Source organism: Ranitomeya imitator, chromosome 2, assembly GCF_032444005.1.
Source record: "Ranitomeya imitator isolate aRanImi1 chromosome 2, aRanImi1.pri, whole genome shotgun sequence".
Classification (NCBI taxonomy): Eukaryota; Metazoa; Chordata; class Amphibia; order Anura; family Dendrobatidae; genus Ranitomeya; species Ranitomeya imitator.
The window spans coordinates 705255706-705282574 of record NC_091283.1 but is presented as its reverse complement, the minus strand read 5'-3'; positions in this window follow the sequence as shown (position 1 = coordinate 705282574).

Genomic DNA, 26869 nt, shown 5'->3' with positions numbered 1-26869 from the left:
ACATTACCGGCAGTAGTGTTACAACGGGTGACAGTCACAGCTGATCTCACAGCGCTCTGACTGGCGGTCTTACTGGCAACTCCTGTCAATGCACAAAATGAGCAATGTGTGCAATGACAGAGGAAAATAACACCCACAGCATACGCTGCGGGCTACAACAAAATGGCTGTGATCTCCTCCCACAGCTGTGACCTGGACAGCCTGGGGGGGTGCCCAGGTCACAGCTAAGAGGCACGAGGAGCGGCCTCAAGTGCCCAGAAACACATGCCCCCACTGGTGAAAATTCCAGCCCCCAGTGGCAAACATAAAAGTCAATAAGTTAAAAAAACCTATTAAAGTAGTTTATTTAATATTGTATTAAAAATAATTGATTGTATAATCAAGAATTATTAATACAAAAATTAAAATCACAGCACCTTCCCTTTAAACTTCATCCTCTCTCCTCTGGAAATGAGGAACAACAAGTTGGAATTATGATCTCTTTGCTGCAAGGATATCCACAATCCTGGGCTTTCTCTTTTTTGCCGAATTCAATTTGTCTCCAGTCTGTGGAAGGATTTTTTTGGCTCTAGCCCGTATCTATGATGACCCTGACCGAGACTACTTGGCTGTGTCCAGATTACGTAGCCTTCAGCAGGGAAGCAATCAGTGAAGATGTATAGCTCTGAATTCTGCAGTTGGGAAACTTATATTAAAAGGAATGACCCTGCTATCAGAAGCCAATTTCTTCAGGGCCTTTCTGAAAGGTTGAAGGATGCTTTGGCAGTGTATGAAACCCCTAAATCCATGGAGGCTGCTATGTTGTTGGCTATACGTGTTGATAGACGCCTTCTAAGACCACCTTCTCTGAAGCCTCCTTTTCAGAGTATTGCATCTTTGTAAGGGGAGTGATAGTAACATACATAGTAACATAGTTAGCAAGGCCGAAAAAAGACATTTGTCCATCCAGTTCAGCCTATATTCCATCATAATAAATCCCCAGATCTACGTCCTTCTACAGAACCTAATAATTGTATGATACAATATTTTTCTGCTCCAGGAAGACATCCAGGCCTCTCTTGAACCCCTCGACTGAGTTCGCCATCACCACCTCCTCAGGCAAGCAATTCCAGATTCTCACTGCCCTAACAGTAAAGAATCCTCTTCTATGTTGGTGGAAAAACCTTCTCTCCTCCAGACGCAAAGAATGCCCCCTTGTGCCCGTCACCTTCCTTGGTATAAACAGATCCTCAGCGAGATATTTGTATTGTCCCCTTATATACTTATACATGGTTATTACATCGCCCCTCAGTCGTCTTTTTTCTAGACTAAATAATCCTAATTTCGCTAATCTATCTGGGTATTGTAGTTCTCCCATCCCCTTTATTAATTTTGTTGCCCTCCTTTGTACTCTCTCTAGTTCCATTATATCCTTCCTGAGCACCGGTGCCCAAAACTGGACACAGTACTCCATGTGCGGTCTAACTAGGGATTTGTACAGAGGCAGTATAATGCTCTCATCATGTGTATCCAGACCTCTTTTAATGCACCCCATGATCCTGTTTGCCTTGGCAGCTGCTGCCTGGCACTGGCTGCTCCAGGTAAGTTTATCATTAACTAGGATCCCCAAGTCCTTCTCCCTGTCAGATTTACCCAGTGGTTTCCCATTCAGTGTGTAATGGTGATATTGATTCCTTCTTCCCATGTGTATAACCTTACATTTATCATTGTTAAACCTCATCTGCCACCTTTCAGCCAAAGTTTCCAACTTATCCAGATCCATCTGTAGCAGAATACTATCTTCTCTTGTATTAACTGCTTTACATAGTTTTGTATCATCTGCAAATATCGATATTTTACTGTGTAAACCTTCTACCAGATCATTAATGAATATGTTGAAGAGAACAGGTCCCAATACTGACCCCTGCGATACCCCACTGGTCACAGCGACCCAGTGGTGGTGAACTGTTTCTGGGGAAGGTGGAGCAACCCATGCAGTTAGGGGATGCCTCTGTATCATACATTTCGAAAAAAGAAGGGAGTGTGTTTTTTGTGGAAAAAATTTACTTTTTATTGGGGTCTCTCCTTTGATGCCTAAGCAAAAGGAGTAGTCTGGAGTTGGATAAGCAAAGGATGCTTTTATTGTAAACCTGCAGTGCCCTGTTTGTCCTGACAGCAGAGGTGGTGCTGTAGAGCAAAAGTGAGGAGATTTCTGTGTTTCACAGTGGAGCTGGAGTCAGCATGATTGATGCAGAGTTTTCTAGAATTCATGGGCTTCTTTGTGATACTTTAGCTTTGACTCAGATTGTACATAAGGTAAGATTGAGGGTGGGGTTGGTTCACTGTGAGATAATTCTTTGCTATGTCATGGACGGTCTTCTCACCCCAATTGTATTGGGTCTTTTCTGGTTGGTGAAACATAATCCGATGGTGGATTGACAAGTCAGGGAGATCGTGGAGTGAGGAGATTACGGTCATGAGAACTGTTTAAATATTAATCTTTGTACCGTTTCTATATTAACCCTACCTGCATTTTTGCCTGGTTTTGAGGGGGTGTCAGGATTTGCCTCCTCACCGAGCATATGACTGTCCAAAGTCCAGATTGTATAATCTTTCTGGCCTTGAGTGACAAGCTATGATGGATTTCATTACGGAAAGTCTGGTGAAAGGACATATCTGACTCTTCTCTTCGTACATGGTGGTAGGGTTCTTCTCCGTGAAGAAAAAAAAGCGGTTTGCGTCACTGCTTAGATTTCCCAAAATTAACTCAGATTATCATTAGAGATCCATACCCTCTTCCTCTGATTACATATCTGTTCAGCCAGATCATTTCGAGAGTCTGGTCGTGCCTTTGGGTGTGACCAATGCACCTGCGATATTCCAACATTTCATTAATGATATTTTCCATCATTTGGTGGGCAGGTTTGTGCAGGTTTATCTGGAATATATTTTGGTTTTCTCACCAGATTTTGAGACAAATCGCGGGCACGTTAAACAGGTGCTACATATACTAAGGGATAACAAACTGTATGCCAAACTAGGAAAATGCCAAAAACCAATAGAAAAAAAGCAGCATAAAGTCCAGATAAATATGTATAACAAACTTTATTAATAATAATTCCAGGTTAAAAAATGACAGGGGGAAATAATCCCCGTGCTGTACTCAGCACGCACCTACATGAACAGGTGCCTACAGTGTAAGTATATCCACATTGTAACCGAGACAGGTATCACAGAAAAATCAAAGTGACTGTGCAAGTAAATAAAGTACAAACAACTGCATTAGACACACAGGTCCAAAGGATTGTATAGAAAAGCACATACACAATGAATAAAGCTAATATACATACCGGTCAGTGTAGAAAAAATCTCTCGGCGTGGACTGGCACCTCACCCCTGTCCCCCCCGACGCGCGTTTCGGCTATTGCCTTTCTCAAGGGGTACATAAGCATAGCGCTGGGTTTAATAAATAGTAAAGGGCAGCACACACTGGTGGGGGTGTAATTAGCAGGCTGACCAATCACCACATAGAGCCTAAACACTCTGCACCCAATACACCTGAACGCCACTCATCAGGGAACACATGGGGCCCCATGCGTCTCCAAAGAGATAGCGTCATGCGATCGGGGACAGAGGAAATGACTGCAAATGGCTATGTAATCATACTGCGTCCGCACCTGCGCACATCGCGCCGGACGGACATATAGATGTAGACACAGAACATACCCATCACTGCGGCCATATTCTTGAAGCCTGACATGCGCAAAGGGAATGGGGACAACAGATGGCTACGTAGTCATGGTACGCCCGCGCCTGCGCACATCGCATCTGGCAGCCATACAACTGTAGGCCAAGTCCTTACTCAGCACTGCGGCCATGTTACTAGAGCCAGACATGCGCAGACAATGCGGTGTGGCCATGTTGGAAAGGCAAAAGCACGGCCACCTTATTAAAGCCAGGTATATGCAGACAGAGACAAAGCGGCCGCACCTATATATACTATCTCCACACCACCAAGGCCGGTCATGCGCAGATGAAAAAGCGCAGCCATATTGGTAGGTGCCAAGGATAACACCTATGGGCAGAAAACATAGCCAAACATAGAAAAAATAAAAAATAAAAATAAGAATAAGGATAGATGGCCATATTGACCATAGCAGTCATAAAAGACATATGGGCAAGATAACAGGAGGCGGAATACCCCAAAAATGATATGGAACAATACGGTACCATGCCAATACACACATCGCAGAAAATCAGTGGCAATGTATATATCATCGACGAAGCCTGCTAATTAGAGATCCACCAAAACACAGAAGAACAAAAGACACAAAAACACATTATAGTAAAATATCAGAAGATGAGATGCACGAAATACAAACCACCATACTAGATATCTATACAGACAGACGTTTGGAAAGACTTGCTAGAGCTCAACATAAGAAGATAATTATAGATGGTACTGGGCAAGATAAGATGGTCTAAATACGGGATAACAGTCTCATGTACCAATGCATATATACGGAAAAAAGGGGGGGCATGTCCGAGAAAGTAATAATAATAGTATGTATAGTATAGTCCAGGTGGGTCTGTAGTATGCATATAAAGAGTCCCAATAGATTTCTTCGACCAACATGGTCATATGTTGCTCAAGACTTTATATATCTTCCAACAAGCTGGTTATCCTGCTCCCAAGTAGGCGGCCAAACAAGAGTCCTAAAAGTGCCACAGCTATCAATACTAAGAAAAAAAACAAAAAACCCATTCAAATCACATAAAATCACATGCATGCGGAGGCACGCACAGGGAAACACACAGAAACCGGCGGACTACAAAAATGGGGCAAACGAAATATTTTCATTTAAACCTTCTGGGTGGATAGTCTGGAGGCGCCATATCCACTGTGTCTCCAATTTCGCGAGCCTTTTCGATAATTGGCCACCCCTGATATTAATTTTTAGAGTATCGATTCCTCTAACCCTCAGTAGTGATGCATTGCACCCGTGGAACTCTCTGAAATGCCTAGGCAATGTTTTTAACGTGGAGGAATCCACGTGGCCACTGGCCGCCTGTATCCCCAAAACGTGTTCCCTCACACGGACCTTAAATAGACGGGTAGTCAGACCTACATAAATAAGTCCACACGGACAGGTGGCATAGTAGATCACATATCGTGTATTGCACGAAATATGTGATCTAATCGAGTAAGTTCTGACACCCTTAGAGTCCATGAAAGTATCACAGGTATCCACGTTGGGGCAGGCGACACAGCGGCCACACGGACGACATCCAGGTCCAGGAGAAAATTTCTCCAAGAAGGTTGGAGGATGTTGGCTCACATAATGGCTCCGAACTAGGCAGTCACGGAGATTCCTAGCCTGTCTAAATATCAATAAGGGCCGGGTTGGGAGGAATTTCCCGATAATCGGATCCACCTTTAGGATGGGCCATGCCTTTTCCAATACATGGCGTATCCGATCTGATTGCAGGCTGAAGGTGGTGATGAATCTGGTCTTTTCATTGACACCTACAGTAGAACGTCTAGGGGGACCACAGATCAAACTATCCCTAGAGGTATGTTTTGCACGCAGATAGGCTCTTTTAATGGACCTCCCACTATATCCACGTTCCCTTAATCTGAGGCGAAGTTCCTCCGCTCGTTTTTCAAAATCACCCATATCAGAGCAAATGCGTCTCAAGCGGAGGAATTGCCCCACAGGGATCGATTTAACCATCTGTCTTGGGTGTCCAGAGGTGGCATGTAGCAGGGTGTTAGTTGATGTTTTCTTACGGAACATGTCCGTATTTAGGATACCCCTGCTGTCTCTCTTTATCGTGACGTCCAAAAAATCAATAGAATCGGCATCTGATACAAACGTAAGATGAATATTCAGATCGTTACTGTTCAGGAGAGACATAAATTGCGCCAGGTCGACGGATGTGCCCTGCCAGATGAAGAAGACATCATCGATATATCGTGTCCATAAAGGAACACGATCAATCGATCCCTGTTCATCTGACAGGGGGAGGTCCCTCTCCCACAGCCCCAGGAAAAGACCCGCATACGAGGGCGCAAAAGCCGCCCCCATAGCGGTCCCCTGGAGTTGCAGGTAGAAGGACCCCTTAAAAACAAAAAAGTTATGAGTGAGGGTTAACTCTAGAAGTTCCGGCAGAAGCGATCTCATATCCATAGACAGTGATGAAGTATCCAAAAAATATCTTACAGCACGAATGCCATCGCTATGTCTAATATTGGTGTATAGAGATTCGACATCCGCTGAAACTAATAGAGAACCACCCTCCAAACACAATCCGTCGACCCTACGCAAAAGATCCCCCGTATCCAAAAGAAAAGAGGGGAGGTTAGAGACAAGGGGCTGCAGGTGGAAATCTATCCATCTATTCACGTGCTCCAGCAGGTTCCCCCTCCCCGAAATGATAGGTCTACCTGGCGGGGACTGGAGGCCCTTATGAATTTTAGGTAGTAGATAGAATGTTGGTATAGTCGGCTCTTTAACTACCAGGGCCGTAGCCAAGTCCCTGGTGATAACGTCGTCCCGTAAGGCCCGCTGGATAATCGACTCTAGTTGTGCAGAGAATGTAGAGAGGGGGTTATATGTAAGTTTTTTATAACATATGTTGTTATCTAATTGCCTAAACGCCTCCCTCTCATACATATCCACGGGCCACAGGATGACGATACCACCTTTATCCGCTGGTTTAATAACCACGTCGGGTAGATTTTGAAGATATTGCAATCTTTTCCTCTCAGCTCTAGATATATTATCGTTTTTGGAAGACCTCTGGATATGGCCAAGGTCTTCCGTAACTACCCAAACAAATGTGTCAATAGAGGAACATGTAGAGAAAGGGGGGAACCTGCTGGAGCAAGGGCGAATAGATGGAGGGATCAGGTTACCTTCATGTACATGTTCCAGTGCCAGCTCCTCCAGAATTCTCAGCGTGTGAATTCTTAGCTTCGTGGAGAGATTTGCTCCTGGACCTGGATGTCGTCCGTGTGGCCGCTGTGTCGCCTGCCCCAACGTGGATACCTGTGATACTTTCATGGACTCTAAGGGTGTCAGAACTTACTCGATTAGATCACATATTTCGTGCAATACACGATATGTGATCTACTATGCCACCTGTCCGTGTGGACTTATTTATGTAGGTCTGACTACCCGTCTATTTAAGGTCCGTGTGAGGGAACACGTTTTGGGGATACAGGCGGCCAGTGGCCACGTTGATTCCTCCACGTTAAAAACATTGCCTAGGCATTTCAGAGAGTTCCACGGGTGCAATGCATCACTGCTGAGGGTTAGAGGAATCGATACTCTAAAACTTAATATCAGGGGTGGCCAATTATCGAAAAGGCTCGCGAAATTGGAGACGCAGTGGATATGGCGCCTCCAGACTATCCACCCGGAAGGTTTAAATGAAAATATTTTGTTTGCCCCATTTTTGTAGTCCGCCGGTTTCTGTGTGTTTCCCTGTGCGTGCCTCCGCATGCATGTGATTTTATGTGATTTGAATGGGTTTTTTGTTTTTTTTCTTAGTATTGATAGCTGTGGCACGTTAAGGATGCTTAATTGGCCGCCTACTTGGGAGCAGGATAACCAGCTTGTTGGAAGATATATGAAGTCTTGAGCAACATATGACCAGGTTGGTCGAAGAAATCTATTGGGACTCTTTATATGCATACTACGGACCCACCTGGACTATACTATACATACTATTATTATTACTTTCTCGGACATGCCCCCCCTTTTTTCCGTATATGCATTGGTACATGAAACTGTTATCCCGTATTTAGACCATCTTATCTTGCCCAGTACCATCTATAATTATCTTCATATGTTGAGCTCTAGCAAGTCTTTCCAAACGTCTGTCTGTATAGATATCTAGTATGGTGGTTTGTATTTCGTGCATCTCATCTTCTGATATTTTACTATAATGTGTTTTTGTGTCTTTTGTTCTTCTGTGTTTTGGTGGATCTCTAATTAGCGGGCTTCGTCGATGATATATACATTGCCACTGATTTTCTGCGATGTGTGTATTGGCATGGTAGCGTATTGTTCCATATCATTTTTGGGGTATTCCGCCTCCTGTTATCTTGCCCATATGTATTTTATGACTGCTATGGTCAATATGGCCATCTATCCTTATTCTTATTTTTATTTTTTATTTTTTCTATGTTTGGCTATGTTTTCTGCCCATAGGTGTTATCCTTGGCACCTACCAATATGGCTGCGCTTTTTCATCTGCGAATGACCGGCCTTGGTGGTGTGGAGATAGTATATATAGGTGCGGCCGCTTTGTCTCTGTCTGCATATGCCTGGCTTTAATAAGGTGGCCGTGCTTTTGCCTTTCCAACATGGCCGCACCGCATTGTCTGCGCATGTCTGGCTCTAGTAACATGGCCGCAGTGCTGAGTAAGGACTTGGCCTACAGTTGTATGGCCGCCGGATGCGATGTGCGCAGGTGCGGGCATACCATGACTACGTAGCCATCTGTAGTCCCCATTCCCTTTGCGCATGTCAGGCTTCAAGAATATGGCCGCAGTGATGGGTATGTTCTGTGTCTACATCTATATGTCCGTCCGGCGCGATGTGCGCAGGTGCGGACGCAGTATGATTACATAGCCATTTGCAGTCATTTCCTCTGTCCCCGATCGCATGACGCTATCTCTTTGGAGACGCATGGGGCCCCATGTGTTCCCTGATGAGTGGCGTTCAGGTGTATTGGGTGCAGAGTGTTTAGGCTCTATGTGGTGATTGGTCAGCCTGCTAATTACACCCCCACCAGTGTGTGCTGCCCTTTACTATTTATTAAACCCAGCGCTATGCTTATGTACCCCTTGAGAAAGGCAATAGCCGAAACGCGCGTCGGGGGGGACAGGGGTGAGGTGCCAGTCCACGCCGAGAGATTTTTTCTACACTGACCGGTATGTATATTAGCTTTATTCATTGTGTATGTGCTTTTCTATACAATCCTTTGGACTGTGTGTCTAATGCAGGTGTTTGTACTTTATTTACTTGCACAGTCACTTTGATTTTTCTGTGATACCTGTCTCGGTTACAATGTGGATATACTTACACTGTAGGCACCTGTCCCCTGTCCATGTAGGTGCGTGCTGAGTACAGCACGGGGATTATTTCCCCCTGTCGTTTTTAAACCTGGAATTACACTAGAACTACTGATGGAGTCATTTTGACTCCTTTCGTTTTTTATTTCTCTTCTGTGACTACATTTTTCAGAATTCCGGCTTGAAACTCGGTGACTTTTCCTCAAATATGATGTGAAAAAAGATTTTGTGAGAATAAATAATTTTGGTAAAAAATTTGCGCGTTTTTTTCAAAATTTACCAAGAACTACTGAAGGGAGTCATTTTGACTCCCTACTATATTTTGAGGTCCTTTTGTCACTAAATGTTGCTATAAAGTTTTGTGCATAATTTTTTCACTCTGTCTTATTTACCCTGATGTTCATATAGATGTAGTTCAATTTACATGTCAACTTTTCACATTTTCCTTGTGTTTTACCTGCTTGTATTACTGTGTAATGCTGAACAAAATAGCTTGTTTACTCTAGGCTCTTATCTTATGCTAATGAAGGGTGGTGTTTTTCTAAGGTCCTAGCAGGAGACAGTATTCTGGATAGTAACTTTACTTTCAGTTCAGCTGAAGAGACAAAGAGAACAGACGCAGACATACGAGCTCTGAAAACTCATACAGGTATGAATTGTTATGAAATAGTTTAGCTGTCTGTCAACTGATTCAGCCCACCTACTTTTGAAGGTGGCAGAACAGTTATTATTTCTTTTAGTTTTCATTTCATTTCTATTTTTCAGCAGGGAACTATATAGAATTATGGAATTTGTGAGGAATATGGAGAGAAGACGTTTGATAAAGCCTCAGGATATTCTGGCTACTTTGCAATCCATACCGGAGGATGAATCGGAATCCCAATTGCAGGAGCATGTATTTGATTCTGACAGTGATGAAGATTTCATTCCTCAGAACATATCAAGTGAATCTGAAGACTCAGAAGGAACAAATCCAGAAGGTAAGTAGTTATGTGTATTTATTTGTTCTTCCACACACTGAGTTAGGGCCTGTGCACACTAGCAGAATTCTAGCCGAATAGCCATCTGGATATTCTTGCCGCAATACAGGCCGTACCTACCCGCTCATGCCTGAAGCTCCGCTCCGAACCCCGGGCTGGAGCCGCTGTCAGGGACAGAGCAGCGCTTGCTTATGCGCGAGCACGGCTCCGTCCCAGACAGCGGCTCCAGCCCGGGGTTCGGAGCGGAGCTTCAGGTATGAAACTCCGCTCTGTACCTGAGCGGGCAGGTACGGGCCGGATTGTGGTGAGAATATCCAGTCGGATATTCCGCCGCTAATCCAGCCAGTGTACACGGACCCTTACAAAACAAAAATTCTAAATATTCATCAACTTTTTTCCAGATATTCCAAGCACATCAACTGGGGATCGGGTTCATGCAGTTATGTTGCCTCGTGACCATCCTTCTGGTCGTGGACAGAAAAAATCAGCAAAACGTCCCAGAAATGAAAGAACAACAGATAACGATGGCGGCGAAGGTAATGCAACAACAAACACCAGAGAAGGCGAATCTGAAGGAATACTAGTTTCAGCGGATGGTATTCAATGGAAACCTGTTGATATTGGACAACACTTGCCTGGTAGGCGTGACAGCCAAAATATTCTTCGAGAAGCACCTGGCCCTACAGGATACGCCAGAAGAAATATTATTATCGATAGTCCTTTGAGCGCATGGCGTTTATTTTTTGATTCATATATATTGACACATATAAAGAACTGTACGCTTGCAGAAGCATGCAGAAACAATAATTTACAGTTTACTCTATCTGATGAGGAGCTAGATGCATTCATTGCGATATTCTATGCTCGTGGAATATCTGGCACGAACTGTCACTCGATTAGCAGTATTTGGTGTAATGACTGGGGAATACCGTTTTGCAAAGCGACAATGTCTAGGGACCGCTTTGTTGAAATTATGAGGTTTCTCAGATTTGATGAGAAATCTACTCGATCGGAGAGACTGCAAACGGACAAGTTTGCTCTATTTTCTACTGTGTGGGACAGGTTTATTGAAAATTGTATTGCGTGTTACAAACCTGGCCCATACATAACGGTGGATGCTTCCAAACCAGATAAATATGGCCACAAATATTGGCTAGCTGTTGATAAGGAGAGCAAATATCTGGCAAATGGCTTCCCTTATCTAGGCAAAGATGACACACGCTGTGCTGAGGACCGTTTAGCTGACCATGTGGTGATGAAGTTATTGGACCCGTTTTTGAAAAAAGGTCGCAATGTTACAACCGATAATTATTTTACTTCATTAAAATTAGCTAAACAGCTAAAAAGCAAAGGAACAACCATCGTGGGAACACTGAATAAGATAAGGCGAGAAGTGCCTAAAGAAATAAAATCCATGAAAGAGGAATTGTACAACACTAAAGTGTTTAGAAATGAAGACAATTTTACACTTACAGTATATCAAGGAAAGCCCAACAAAAATGTCATTTTGAGTTCCGTCCATCCAGATGTTGTTGTTGCGTCTGATTCCGCTAAAAAAACTCCAGAAACGGTAAAGTTTTACAATGAAACAAAATATGGAGTAGATGTAGTGGATCAGATGGCACGAAAATATACCACACGAACATCCACAAGGAGATGGCCTGTTCATGCATTTGAAAATGCCTTAGACTTTGCGGGTATAAATGCATGTATAATATTCAAGGAGATTACCCACCAAAAAATGTCACGCAAGGCATTTTTGCAAACGCTTGTGAGAGAGTTTAGTGGTACTTATGTCACAGATAGGGAAAAGGGTTCCATGTCCCAAGTTTCTACATGTTCAGAAGTGATGGTTCAAACAAAATTTTGCCAGATCAAAGAAAAGTGCAAGAAAAATAGGTCTGTCGGCAATTGTAAGACTTGTGGTAAGTCTTTGTGTGGGCAATGTACTGCCATAAATCAAAGGCAATGCCTAAAATGCGAAACACCAAATGTTTAGAAGGTGAATTCTGCACCATATTTTCATTTTTATGCTCCTCCACCTACATTTTCTCTGCTTTTTGTTCTTCAGTTGTTGTTTATATGTGTGCACTTGAATAAAAAAAATGTTTGAAAAACGCCTATTATAATTATTGTTATTTTCTGTAGAAAAATAAGAAAAGCAGAAAAAAAACAATCAAAAGCATTACTGTTGGATCTCACAATAATAATACATTACAAAAAATATAATTATTAATAAATAACCACAAATGAAACTCTAAAAATAAACGAAAACAAGCAAGGAGTCAAAATGACTCCTTTCAGTAGTTCTAGGCGGGGTCACGAGTCCAGTAGTCCTAGTGTTAATAAAGTTTGTTATACATATTTATCTGGACTTTATGCTGCTTTTTTTCTATTGGTTTTTGCCGATTTCAGTGCAGTGGTCCAATATGGTCCTTCCTTTGGTCCCATTTTCTCTGGATTGTATATACCCTATTTGGGTCCAATTATGATGCTGGTGACCTTACACTGTTCCACCTTAGTGCTCTACTCAAACTAGGAAAATGTATTTTTGCCATCCAGAAGGTGCAGTTTTTTGGGGTACATGTTGCCATCTTCAGGTTTTCGGATGGATCCGGAGAAGGTCTGTGCTGTCCAAGATTAAGACTGCCCCGAGAACCTGAAGGCACTACAACGTTTTCTGGGCTTTACTAATTTTTACTTGAAATTCATCCAAAAATAATCAGTTATTGTAAAATCCCTTACTGACATGACTAGGAAAGGGTCTGATTTTTCCAATTGGTCGGTTGCCACCCTGCATGCTCTTTCCTCCCTAAAGAACTGTTTGCCATGGTCCCTATACACGGTCAATCCGATGTTTCCCAACATTTTGTTGTGGAGGTTGATGCATCGGAGGAAGGGGGGTTAGGGCTGTGTTGTCTCACGGTCTGTCCCCTGGTAAATGGTGATCTTGTGCTTTCTGTTCTAAGAAATTATCTTCGGCTGATAGAAATTATGATGTGGGCAATAGGGAGGTTTTTGGAGATTAAATTGGCATTTGAAGAATGGCAACATAGGTTGATGAGGGCTGACCATCCCATTACTGTTATTACTGACCATGAGAACATGTCATATCCTCAATCGGCTAAATATCTCAACCCTAGGCAAGCTAGATGGTCGTGTTTTTACTAGGTTCAATTTTGTTTTCACTTTCCGTCCAGTGAGGAAAAATGCCAAGGCTGATGCTTTGTCCCAGATCTTCCCTTCTGTCCTAATTTTGCAGAACGGGGTAGTCATTTCAGCATTGTACCCTGAGCTGGAGGGGGAGTGTTGGAGGCTCAGGGGGACGCCCCGGCCTCCTGTCCTTCGGGAAGGTTATATGTGCCATCTAAGCTGCGCAGGATGCAAAGCATATAAAAAACATCACAACTCTGCGCTTGCTGGTCATCTATGTGGTAAGGCAATTGTGGACCTCATTTCTCCTCATTTTTGGTGGCCGGGATTGCATCGGTATGTGGTTGAACACGTATATGCTTACAGTATCTGAGCATGTTCTTCAGTATCGAATACCTGTCTGTCTGGTACTCTTCTTCAGCTACCTATTTCTGCAGGCCATGGACACACTTGTCAATGGATTTTGTTACTGACCTTCTGGCATCTGCAGGCAAGACTTTGATTTTGATGGTTGTAGTTAGTTTCAGCAAGTTGGTTCACTTTGTCACATTACTGGCATTTCCAAAAGCGAAGACTCTTGCTCAGGTGTTTATAAATGAGATCATGAAGCTTCATGAGGTTCCCTCCAATATAGTGTTAGATTGGGGGACCCAATTTGTTTCCAAGTTCTGGAGGGTGTTCTGTTCTCGACTGGGGGTGCAGCTGTCCTTTTCCTCTGCTTTCCATCCCCAGTCGAATGGATACACCGAACATATTAATCAGAATTTGGAGACTTACCTCAGGTGTTTTGTCTACGAGAAACAGGAGGATTTGGCATCCTTCTTACCGCTGGCAGAATTTGCTTTTAATAATCATCATCAGTAGTCAACCAGCAGGTCTCTGTTCTTTGGTGCTTATGGTTACCATTCACAGTTTGGTACTTTTAGCGGGTGAGGGACTTTGGGAGTTCCTGAGAAGGAATGTCTTCTTTCGTCCTCTCTTTGGTGTGGTTCTGAGTAATTTGAAGATCATGGGAGACAGATAAAAAAGTATGGCTGACAGAAAGTGCTTGCCAGGTCTGGACTTGAATATGAATGACTTTGTGTGGTTGTCTTCCAGGAATATCAAGTTGAGGATTACATCCTGGAAGTTCAGTCCTAGATTTATTAGTCACTGTGAAATAACCGTCGTCATTAGCCCAGCAGTGTTTCGTCTTGAGCTATCCCAGGCCTTTAAGTTCCACAATGTATTTCATAGCTCTCTACTCAAAAAATATGTGGAACCTCTGAGTCCTCGCCCCCACTGCCAGACCCAATAATGGTTGATGGCAATCTAGGGCTTCAGATTTCGAGGATTGTAGATTCTTGCCTCCAACGTCATTCCCTACAATACTTGTTGCACTGGAAGGGTTATGGCCCAGAGGAAAGAATGTGGGTTTCAGCATCAGAGGTGAGTGCCTCCTTGCTCGTTCTCTGATAACCCACTTATTATCCTGAGAAATCTGGTCCTGACCACTCGGAGAAGGGGTGTACTGTTATGGGTGTGTCAGAGGCAACAAACAGTTGCTTTGCATCTGGCTGCAGAAGGTCTCTGTGTTTGGTATGGCAGATACCTCTAATCTTTCTGACTTTTGGACTCAGCGGCATCCTCCCTCTAGCTTAAATTGACACACCTGGACCTTGATGTTTATAGAATCCCAGTCTGCTTCAGGGAGCCGCTGGTGATATTCACATTTTCCCTTATGATTTTTTGGAGCTATAGCAGTCGGCTTACTTCCTCTCTGATGCTCTTGAAGGACGTTTGGTGTTACTTCTCTGGAGTCAGCTCAAGCTATGTTTCTCCCCCTTGTATGTCTCTCTTCTTGTCTTTAGTGAACAGTGTGAAGTGACCAGTGCTCATCCTCCCCCCTTCCCTATTCAGGGCCTAGCTCTAGGGATATACAGAGCTTAGGTTTCCTACTTGGCGATTGGTGTGGAACCAATATAGGGATGGAAGAGTAGCAGGGTGCTATTAAATCTGCCTAGGGGTCTCCACTCTCTCTTTCTCTAGCATTTAGGTTTCCTTGCCATCATCGCCTTGTGTTGCACTTAGTCTTCCCACACTGTGTGACCTAGACAATGCATAATTAGCAAATCAGTAAACATCAAAATTCATCAAGGATAACTGCACAATATGTTATAACAAATGTCAACTTACAAGTCAATATTGCAGGCTTAGATGAGCAAAAGTTTATTTTCTTTACCTACCAGAAAGAAACACATGTATTCAAAAGTAAACATATAGATAACAGTCTATTCTTTCTGGCTTGCTAAAATAGGTGTCTGGTTAATTAAGATATGATGCAGTGTCTTCACACAAGTGATTTATAAAGGGTAACAATATGTTGGGATCACTTAATTTTTTCTCTTTTTTTGCACCCTAAAATCTTGTTTGCTTTTGCGGCTGCTGCTTGACATTGAGTTATGCTGATCAGCTTACTTGTTACCAGAATACCCAAATCCTTCTTCTGTTCTGTAGTCCTGAGTATACTTCCATTTAATGTATTTGAAGCAATAGAATAACTCCATCCTACGAGTTTTACTCTACATTTATCAACATCAAATCTCGTTTGCCAAGTATTTAGCCATTCAGACCTCTTATCCAGATGGTTTTGTAATATTATGCTGTCAAAGTCAGTTTTTAATTTTATATATAGTTTTGTTTCATCAGCAAAGACATACAATTAACTGTCAATCCCATCCACAAGGTAATTATTTAAGAGAGTAAAAAGAATCAATTCAAGTGCAGATCGCTGCTGTACATAACTGCTGACTACAGAGAAATTTTAGAGAATGTACCATTTACGATGACACTATGTTTAATGTCTTTAATCCTTTTCTGCCATCGGACATACTATCCCGTCCATGTGACCTGAGACTTAACTCCCATGGGTGGGATAGTACGTCATACGCGATCAGCCGCGCTCCCGGGAATGCGGCATAGGGAAGAATCGAGCAGGGAGGAGGAAGTGATTGCGTTGTTCTGAGGGTCTCCTCCCTGCAGGCCCCCAGATCCAAAATGGCCGCGGGGTCCTTCCGGGTCCTGCAGGTAGGTGGCTTGCTAGTGTCTGCTGAGAGCAGGACCTGGGAAGCCTCATTCACTGCCTGTCATATATAGTGATGTTCTATCCTGGGACAATGTAAAAAAGTAAAACAAAAATTAACATGTCTAAAAATACATTTTTTTAAATTCCTAAATAAAGAAAAAAAATATATATTTTCTCCTGTTACCCTTGGGGAAATAAAAAATTGGGGGCAAAAAGATCTTTTTTGTGAAAAAAATATGATTTTTTTATTTTTACGGCTCTATATTATAAATTTATGTGAAGCACTTGGGGGTTTAAAGTGCTCACCACATATCTAGATAAATTCCATTGGGGTCTACTTTACAAAATGGTGTTACTTGTGGGGGTTTCCACATATGGGGTATCGGCATACTCAGGACAAAATGTACAACAATTTTTGGGGTCCAATTTCTCCTGATACCCTTGGTAAAGTAAAACAAATTGGATCTGAAGTAAATTTTTTGTGAAAAAAGTTAAATGCTCATTTAAAAAAAAAACATTCCAAAAATACCTGTGAAGCGCCTGAAGGGTTAATAAACTTCTTGAATGTGGTTTTGAGCACCTTGAGGGGTGCAGTTTTTAGAATAGTGTCACTTTTTGATATTTTCTATTATATAGACCCCTCAAAGTGACTTCAAATGTGATGTGGTTCCTAAAAAGAAAAGGTGCTGTAAAAATGAGAAATCGCTGATGATAATGATAATGGTCACGCATGATCATTCAAAGTAGGAAAATTGAGAATATTTCAAAATATTTGCCAAAAGTTCCATTTTTTTCACATATAAACGCAAGTCATATCAAAGAAATTTTACCACTATCATGATGTACAATATGTCACGAGAAAGCAGTGTCAGAATCACCGGGATCCATAGAAGCGTTATTATTTCATAAAGGGACAGTGGTCAGAATTGTAAAAATTGGCCGGTCATTAACATGCAAATGACCCTTAGGGGTTAAGGGGTTAAGCCAGTTTCTTACCCATCTGCATATAATTTCCCCCAGCCCTTGTTTCTGGAGCTTCAGTATATGGCTGTTATATGGTACACTGCCTTTGCCTTTGGCTTTTCAAAGTCCAGATAAATCACATCTACCACATTACCAACATCCAGATTTGCACCTCCTCATAGAAACCCAACATGTTAGTTAGACACGACATTTCCTTCATGAATCCATGCTAGTTATCACTTATTATATTATTTTCTGAAATATATTTCTACTCTACTAATGTCAGACTTACTGGATGATAGTTTCCTAGATGAAGCTTCATACCTTTTTTACATATCGGTCCAACATTAGCCATACTACAAATCTGTGGCATCAGCCTTGTTACAATAGAGTCTAAGAACATGAGATACAGCGATCTGTCAATTACTGAGCTCAATTCCCTCTAAATTCTTGGATGAATGCCATCTGGGCAGGGAGATTCGTCAATGTTTGATTTGCTTTGACGCAGGCATACTTCTTCTTGTTTTGAACTAGTTATATCGAGTATATCAAGTATCAAGTGAATTTTGATTTTAGCCTTGTTAAATGATCCCTGGAACAGTCAGTTGATGGGTGGACATGGATAGATGAAAAGTACCTGTACACATGAATTGGCCAATTTATGCACTAAGTATCTCTATTTTTTTTTTATATCTTAGAGCAGTAATTGTGGAGACACGGGGGGTCAGCGGGCATAACGTTACTCAGACTACACAGGATGAGGGTAAAATAGTGTCACAATACTTTATTGAATAAAAAACAGGCAGATAACACGTAGAACAGACCCAGAAAAATACCCCAAGATGGTGCACATACAGATTCTCATCCTTCCACTTACTCGCCAGGATAATGCATGGCATGCACACAGATATGAGGTTGCGAGAAGCATAGGAAGATGACAGTCCATTCAGGTACAAGGGCCAGTTGAACAGATGGTCACAACCTGGATTCATCTTCCAAAGTCGATTACCTCACCTGTGACACGCACACAAAGAGGAGGTGACGACAAGCTTAGGAAGAGGACAGTCCATTGAGATACCAGGCCAGTTTGCCAGATAATTTTTTTCTTTTTGTCATTGATGTATTTATACATTTTGGAGGGGAATTATTTTAATGTCACTGATGGTTTGCTTCTTTGTAGATAAGTTTGCTAACTTTATTTCTTTTTAACATTTCTGATTGAGATCTTTGTACTCCTGAAATTCATTTTCTGTATTCTCGCCCTTCAAGATTTGGAATGCCGTTTGTTTGTGTCTTATTAAACTTATCTAAAGTTATATTTATCCATAATGGTTTTTATTACACTTTATTACCAGAAGGTATAAGGATTCTACAGGATTCTATTAGTATTTTCTTAAACATTCCCCATTTATGTTTGGTACTAGATTTTGGCCCGATTCTAGCGCATCGGGTATTCTAGAATATGCATGTCCACGTAGTATATTGCACAGCCCACGTAGTATATTGTCCAACCATGTAGTATATTGCCCAGCGACGTAGTATATTAGCCACGTAGTATATTGCCCAGTCACGTACTATATTGTCCAGTCACGTAGTATATTGCCCAGCCACGTGGAATATTACCTAGTCACATAGTATATTGCCCAGTCACGTAGTATATTGTCCAGTCACGTAGTATATTGTCCAGCCACGTAGTATATTGTCCAGCCACGTAGTATTTTGCCCAGCCACATAGTATTTTGCCCAGCGACGTAGTATATTAGCCACGTAGTATATTGCCCAGTCACGTTCTATATTGCCCAGTCACGTAGTATATTGCCCAGCCACGTAGTATATTGCCCAGTCATGTAGTATATTGTCCAGTCACGTAGAATATTGCCCAGCATAGTATATTGCCCAGTCACGTAGTATATTGCCCAGCCACGTAGTATATTGACCAGTCATGTAGTATATTGCCCAGCCACGTAGCATATTGCCCAGTCACGTAGTATCTTGAACAGTGATGGAGTATACAGCACAGAGCCACATAATATAGAGCCATAAAATAAAAAATAAACATATACTCACCTTCCGAAGGCCCGTTGAAGTCCTGCTATACTCACCATCCGCCGCCTTTCCCGCTCCTCGGGACGCTCCGGTGACCGCTCCATTGCAAGCGGCAGCTTCCGGTCCCAGGGCTGGTATGAGCGCAGGACGTGTGATGACATCGCGGTCACATGACCGTGACGTCATGGCAGGTCCTTGTCGCATACAATCCTTGGCACCAGAACCTGCCGCTTGCATGAAGCGGTCACAGGAGCGTTCCGAGGAGCGGGAACAGCGGCGGATGGTGAGTATAGCAGTTTTTTTGTTTTTTTTAATTATTTTTAACATGACATATTTTTACTATTGATGCTGCATAGGCAGCATCAAGAGTAAATAATTGGGGACACACAGGGTTAATAGCAGCGGTAACGGAGTGCATTACACTGCGGCCCGTTACCGCTGCCATTAACCCTGTTTGAGCAGTGACTGGAGGGGATTATGGAGCGGGCGCTGGGCACTGACTGCAGGGGAGTAGGGGAGGGACTAATCGGACTGTGCCCATCGTGATTGGTCACGGCAGCCTTAACAGGCAGCTGCCGCGACCAATCAGCGACGCAGAATTTCCGGGATAGAAAGACGGAAGTACCCCTTAGACAATTATATATACAGTGGGGCAAAGAAGTATTTAGTCAGTCAGCAATAGTGCAAGTTCCACCACTTAAAATGATGAGAGGCGTCTGTAACTTACATCATAGGTAGACCTCAACTATGGGAGACAAACTGAGAAAAAAAAATCCAGAAAATCACATTGTCTGTTTTTTTAACATTTTATTTGTATATTATGGTGGAAAATAAGTATTTGGTCAGAAACAAACAAACAAGATTTCTGGCTCTCACAGACCTGTAACTTCTTCTTTAAGAGTCTCCTCTTTCCTCCACTCATTACCTGTAGTAATGGCACCTGTTTAAACTTGTTATCAATATAAAAAGACACCTGTGCACACCCTCAAACAGTCTGACTCCAAACTCCACTATGTTGAAGACCAAAGAGCTGTCAAAGGACACCAGAAACAAAATTGTAGCCCTGCACCAGGCTGGGAAGACTGAATCTGCAATAGCCAACCAGCTTGGAGTGAAGAAATCAACAGTGGGAGCAATAATTAGAAAATGGACGACATACAAGACCACTGATAATCTCCCTCGATCTGGGGCTCCACACAAAATCCCACCCCGTGGGGTCAGAATGATCACAAGAACGGTGAGCAAAAATGCCAGAACCACGCGGGGGGACCTAGTGAATGAACTGCAGAGAGCTGGGACCAATGTAACAAGGCCTACCATAAGTAACACACTACGCCACCATGGACTCAGATCCTGCAGTGCCAGACGTGTCCCACTGCTTAAGCCAGTACATGTCCGGGCCCGTCTGAAGTTTGCTAGAGAGCATTTGGATGATCCAGAGGAGTTTTGGGAGAATGTCCTATGGTCTGATGAAACCAAACTGGAACTGTTTGGTAGAAACACAACTTGTCGTGTTTGGAGGAAAAAGAATACTGAGTTGCATCCATCAAACACCATACCTACTGTAAAGCATGGTGGTGGAAACATCATGCTTTGGGGCTGTTTCTCTGCAAAGGGGCCAGGACGACTGATCCGGGTACATGAAAGAATGAATGGGGCCATGTATCGTGAGATTTTGAGTGCAAACCTCCTTCCATCAGCAAGGGCATTGAAGATGAAACTGGGTCTTTCAACATGACAATGATCCAAAGCACACCGCCAGGGCAACGAAGGAGTGGCTTCGTAAGAAGCATTTCAAGGTCCTGGAGTGGCCTAGCCAGTCTCCAGATCTCAACCCTATAGAAAACCTTTGGAGGGAGTTGAAAGTCCGTGTTGCCAAGCGAAAAGCCCAAAACATCACTGCTCTAGATGAGATCTGCATGGAGGAATGGGCCAACATACCAACAACAGTGTGTGGCAACCTTGTGAAGACTTACAGAAAACGTTTGACCTCTGTCATTGCCAACAAAGGATATATTACAAAGTATTGAGATGAAATTTTGTTTCTGACCAAATACTTATTTTCCACCATAATATGCAAATAAAATGTTAAAAAAAACAGACAATGTGATTTTCTGGATTTTTTTTCTCAGTTTGTCTCCCATAGTTGAGGTCTACCTATGATGTAAATTACAGACGCCTCTCATCTTTTTAAGTGGTGGAACTTGCACTATTGCTGACTGACTAAATACTTTTTTGCCCCACTGTATACTAGATGGCAGCCCGATTCTAAAGAATCGGGAGTCTAGAATCCATATATACTTTATTTATTCAAATGTAAGAATAATACAATTAATAAATAATAGTAAGAAAGAACAAAAAATGGCTGCACTCACCAGCTCTTGACAATTCTTGTTATTTAAGGTACAGTTACACAGGATCCATGAACATGCATATGAGGGGAGGGATGAAAGACATCAGACGACAACTTTGCGTGTTGTGGCAAATGCCACAACAACGGTTCTTTGCTTAAGAACAATAATGTAAATAATAAATAATATGTATCAATAACTATGTATATTGGTATGTTCTATGACATTTTAAAATATTTCATTATTATGTGGAAAGGCTCTTAGTACCCATACTGGCGCATACTTGTGTGCCCATCAGGTATTTTCACAGTAATTTTACATCTGATGGGTTGGTATGAAACGTTTTTAATCATCTCTTGGGCTTAGCTAAGCCTTCATTTTAAATAATTCTAATAGGTACAACAGAAATAAAAGCCTTTTTGTGTACCCAAATTTTTTGTGTTTATTTTTACAGAAGTGTAAAATATAAGAAATCAACATTCATAGTACACCGATGGGCTAATATAAGCATGCCCATCAACCACATCACGGTAGCCTTTGAACTGATGGGTCCTAACTAACTGATTCCTATTTCTTAATACTCAGACCTCTTTCACATCTGCATGTTTCTGATATTTGCAGAAGTAATGTTAAAAACAATACAACTTCCACACTTGGCACCAAAGAACTGACCTACAACACACTTTCAGCAAGTGCCATGCAATGTAGATGAAGCTTGGAGTTAACTTGCAGTAAATGCAGCAAACGCGGCTTCGGCAATTGCATTAAATGCAGCCACAACAAAAACACTGGTAAGTGGAGATTTTGTGGCGAAAACAGCAGAAACCACATGTGCCGCACCTGCCGCAAGTGAAGTACAAATTCCGTATACATTGCATGCAACTTACAGCAAGAGTGGCGTGGGTCAGCCCTTAGGCAGGAAGTGCAGAAATAGCCTTTTTTCCACCATAAATTCTCCAAATAGCAGAAAAATGTTGATGTGAAAGCAAAATCTCTATTCTTTCCCTATCTATCTAAAAATGTACCGATCTATATATCTATTTCTATGTACAGAACACACCTGAAGATAGAGATGTGTGTGAACAGCCATCCCACCCGTCTCTTACCTGTTCACAAAAACAAAATGAAATCTCTAAGCAGCTATACTGCTGGAGCTTCAAATACAGGTTCCTGTCACCAAATACAGGCATTTGAATGATACACATCTTACATCTTGTACTTAATGTGTGTTCTACTTACCTATAAAAATATGTATTGATATATCATATTTCTAAATTTATGTAGATATGATATAGAGTTATTAACCCTATATGCTAATGAGTACGTATGTTATATACGTATTTCCTACATAAGTACTTAAAATCTATATGTCTATGGCTACACTAATTCTTTTTTTTTTTTTTTTTTTTCCTTATCTCTACACATAGAATTTGCCTATTGCTGTCTATGTTATTAGAAAAACTGAATAATGAAAAAAAAGAAAATTAAGTTTAAACTAAAATATTTTTGTACACAATATTACGTGTGAAGACTTTAGTACTATCAGCCAATAATTGTCCTTGAAGTGGTGTATTAACCACTTTAACCCTCACATTGCAACATTGCTTCACCCTGGAAAAAGCAACATACAATTGACCATGGGCAAAAGCAGGTTCTGGTAGATAAATGCCAACTCGATGGAGGGTCTGGCCTTGAGATTTATTTATGGTCATTGCAAATGCGGGCTTGATGGGAAATTGTCTCCGTCTTAATTTAAAAGGTAATCCAGTCTCTGATGGACACAAATCAATTCGTGGAATGAATACCACATTTCCTGCTGCTGACCCACTAATTACTTTAGCCAGTATGATATTGGCATGTAAGGCAGTGACAATGAGCCGCGTACCATTGCAGAGACCTTTGTTCGTGTTCACATTACGTAATAACATGACAATGGTGCCAATTTTAAGTTTCAGCCGATGTGAAGGCATACCAGTTGGTGTTAGTGAATTCAAAAACTCAAGTGGGTATTGATCGAGGTCATCAGCTTCATCAGGATCGATGGAATCATCACTGATATATTCAGTATAGTCACCTATCAATAAATCCATGACTTGGGAATTGACTTTCTCAACGTCCTCATTTTTTGGACATAAAATTGCATGAGATGCAGCTGTATTTATACTTTCGGTGTCATTCACATCAATACAAAGATTATCTCCAAAAATTTCAATTATTAAAGAGCCAGTACATACCATGTCTGGAGGAATTTCAATTACATCATCTCCAAGGTTATGTTCATTAGATAGTTCACCATTTACCAGTTGAAGCAACCAACTGCTGTAGTGAGGATCAATGGAGCGCATGTTGTTAATAAGTGGCAGGCGAGTAAAATGTTGCCAGTGTTGTGAATATTTTATACAGCTCTCTACAACATCAGTTCTTGTCACATGAGGGATGACAGGAAGACATTGTCTAAAGTCGCCTCCAAAAACAATCACTTTACCTCCAAACGGTGTTTTTTCTTTGTGAGCTACATTTGTTGTCATGACATCACGTAAAACTCTATCAATGACATGCAATGCATATTTGGATAGCATTGTGCACTCATCAATAATAAAAAGTTTAGTGCTGTGCAAATCTTTTGCTGCATCGGTATCATTCTTAATCCTGGAAACAGATGTTTCATTCACAGGAATTGGAATCCCATAAAGAGAATGAATGGTTCGTCCACCTTGTAGCAAGTTGGCGGCAATTCCAGTAGTGGCAGCAGGTGACACAATGTCTCCTTGTCCTCTTAGCTGATGTAGGAGTAGATGATATAGGTACGTTTTTCCGCTGCCACCAGGACCATCAAGGAAAAAACACTTTGCTGTAGAATTAGTGTCTTCTAAAGCTTGAGTGATAGCATCAAAAGCAAAAAGTTGGTCCTCATTTAGAGTAGCTTTCATTTCAGCAGCTGCTGATAACTCATAATCTTTACTGTGGGAGGAGGTGTTGTTTCTTGACTGGACGTAGCAAATTAAAATCAATATAAGTTTTGCCATGAGCTTTAAGAACATGTTGGACATCTGTCATAGCATAGACTTCACAATTGACACACTCCAGAGTGTCGGAGTGGTATGCATGGCAGTAGTCTTCTACAAAGTGTTCCTTAAATTCATCCCATAAGTCCCGAGGTTTAGCTGGAGGACCAAAAATACAAATGTAGGCAAACATGTCACGTAGCTCTGCTGGCATGTTGAGAATACTGGCATCAAGTAATGTATTTCTCCACAGACTATCATCAAATAGTAAGCCAAGAGCTAATGCCGCATCTTTGAAGGTTTCATGTGTGACTCCGTGTACAGTTTTTATGCTGTCAAAACTGGTTGCACCTTTGACATGTAACAATAACAATCTTAAATAGTAGCATTCTTGGTCTTTCACACTGACAGTATACATTCGTCCAATCACAGAACCACCTGCTCGCTTTCTAACTTCCCAAGAACCTTCTTTCCAAACATAGTTTTCGGGAATTTCACGGTATAAATAAATATGAGCATGATGGTCGTTCTGATTAAGCTTGAAGTAGGCCATAAGTGTAGAATTTTGATGGAGCTTTTGTTTGATGTTTCCAATAGAGTCATCCTCATGAAAATAGAGTGGCTGAGAATGCGGTTGATGTACAGCAAGGCGAATGATGCTATGAGATTGTTTATGCATTGGATATGAGAATATTCGCCAAGCTGCCTCTGGTGCACTGACATATCTTGAATCCATGAATTGGTGTGTTTCATCATGTTGGATGTTAGTCTGGCAGATTTCAAGATTGGCTTTATCATGTCCTTTGTAGACGTATTTAAATAAATATTTCACAGCCTGAATGGAACCACAAACTTCGACATTTATATGGCACTTGTATTTTAATAGCAGGAACGGATTATATGGAACCACCCACGAATTATCAATCATGTTAGAATGGTGTTGAAAAGATGGGCCAAAGTGTCTGCGGTAAGTAGGATAGGCGTCCTTAGCTATGATGGTTCTTGGTTGCAAATCTTTAGTGAAACCTTTTGTACACTTCCCCAGATCCATACAGGGAGAATTTGGGTTGTGTTCTCCACACGGACCATGAATCATATGTTGGAGAACAATTTTATGGAGCTGAGGGTAGTGGGTAGGATTGGGAATTTCAGCCCACACTGTATTGTCTATGTCCTCCTCAGTCCTTAATTTGGAGTTGCTGTCCAGAATAATCAAAATGTGAGCGTGTGGAAGGCCACGTTTTTGAAATTCAATTACATGAACCATAGCGCAAACTTTCCCAAATAATCCATTGTTAATGTCTTTTAAGAGTGCTTCCAGTTTTATTTTGAAAACACGTGCCACCAAATCAGGTCTATGTTCCACACGCTGCCAAGGTTCCAAATTCTCAGTAATCTCATTCCATTTCGGATTACAGGTCATGGTGATGAATAGATCAGGACGATCATATTTAGTCACAATAGCCATGGCATCATGGTACCGCTGCTGCATATTCCTGGGACTGCCTTCAAACGAAGATGGTAAAATGACAGTTTTTCCAATGGGGATGCCCTTCTCAATGGATTTTTTCTGGAGATGTTCCTGGAGTACACAATAATTCTCTACTTTCAAATCCTTTTGGTGTTGACGGATATAATTTAGGCGATTTGCCACGATTTTCACATAAGCATCCACTAAGTACTGCTGAGTGAGTTTGCCACCATTCAGGAGTGGATTAAACTGATTACGGACAGACAGCACATAGCAGTAATATTGCAGTTGTGTAACTATGCGTGGACTTTGCCCTTGTTGCTTGAGGCCATCATGCCAGCCCTGGTCTCCGTAAGGGAAAAATAAAGGATAGAGTAAAGCATCTAAATTACTGTGTAGAATGCTGACCTGTTGTGTTCTTGGCGCCAAAGGATTTTTGGGGTCCGGTTGTAAATGTATTAAAATATCACGATTAAATGGTGGCTCTCCATTGTCATTTTCAAATACGACAGCAACTTCATTGACAGTTAGATTATTATATCGGCGAGGGTCTTGATTCCGATCTTGTTTAAGGGCCATGATGATATTTGGCATGAGAGTGCCATTAGCTTCAGCTTTAAGATGTTCTTCATGTTCCACATCTCGTAACATTTTGTAGGCAGCAACAAAGGGATTCACATTGTCTAACTGAAGAGCAATTATACTCATCAAAGTGGGATGACATTTTTGATTTTGTTCACAGTTTAAACGTTGCTCATTCGCGGTAGCAGTA